The sequence below is a fragment of the Tenrec ecaudatus genome, chromosome 10, assembly GCF_050624435.1.
Source record: "Tenrec ecaudatus isolate mTenEca1 chromosome 10, mTenEca1.hap1, whole genome shotgun sequence".
Classification (NCBI taxonomy): domain Eukaryota; kingdom Metazoa; phylum Chordata; class Mammalia; order Afrosoricida; family Tenrecidae; genus Tenrec; species Tenrec ecaudatus.
The window spans coordinates 156,528,007-156,528,802 of record NC_134539.1 but is presented as its reverse complement, the minus strand read 5'-3'; the positions used below and the strand labels follow the sequence as shown (position 1 = coordinate 156,528,802).

Here is a 796-nt window from a genome sequence, read left to right as displayed (position 1 = left end):
CTTGCTCACTTTCTGCCTCCAGAAATGGTGGAATGTGGACTAGCTACCACAGTATGACAGACTTACAGACAGACAAGGGTGGTCTCAGAGTTATGGTGCCCTGCTGTATTTATCTTTACAAGTTTGAATAAGTTTGCTAAGCATAATATTTTCTAGTTTTGTCCATGTCTTTTGGTGTTTAAGAGAATTGCCAATGGTTTTTTAAGTTGATGCATGATATTCCATTGTATGGATGTCTGTCTATCCATTCCTCTCTAATCAGAGTTCGGGCTGTTTCCATGTTGTAGCTATTATGGAAATCGCTGCAATAAGCACAGGTGTGCACCTGTCTGTCTCTGTTATTGTCTTAATTTCTCTAGGGTGGGTGCCCAGCAGAGAGATAGCTGGACCACAAGGTACTTGCACTTACGTTTATTTAAGGCAGTGTCACCCTGGTGCCCACAGCGGTCGCACAATCCCACAGTCCCGCCAGCGATGTAGGAGTGTCCCAGTCTCTCCACAGCCCCTCCTGCATTTTTTGTTTTATTGAATTTTGCTGGAAGGGTTCGTGGGAAGTAGGATCTCATTGTTGTTTTAATTTGTATTTCTCTTATTGCGAATGAGCGCGAACATTTCTTCATAGGGTTGTTGGCCACCTGGATGTTGTCCTTGGTAAATTGTCTATTCATATATTTTTTCTTTCTTTTTTTTTAAAAATGGAACACTTCATGAATTTGCATGTCATCCTTGCGCAGAGGCCAGGCTAATCTTCTCTGTATTGTTCCAATTTTAGTCTATGTGCTGCCGAAGCGAGCAC

At 42.3% G+C, this 796-nt stretch overlaps 1 non-coding gene across 1 annotated transcript; it reads right to left on the bottom strand.

Annotated features, from left to right (window-relative positions):
* Positions 1 to 689: 689 nt before the first annotated feature.
* Positions 690 to 796, bottom strand: LOC142460394 (U6 spliceosomal RNA). Its single transcript, XR_012786606.1, has one exon. It is a non-coding gene; the product is annotated as a U6 spliceosomal RNA (small nuclear RNA).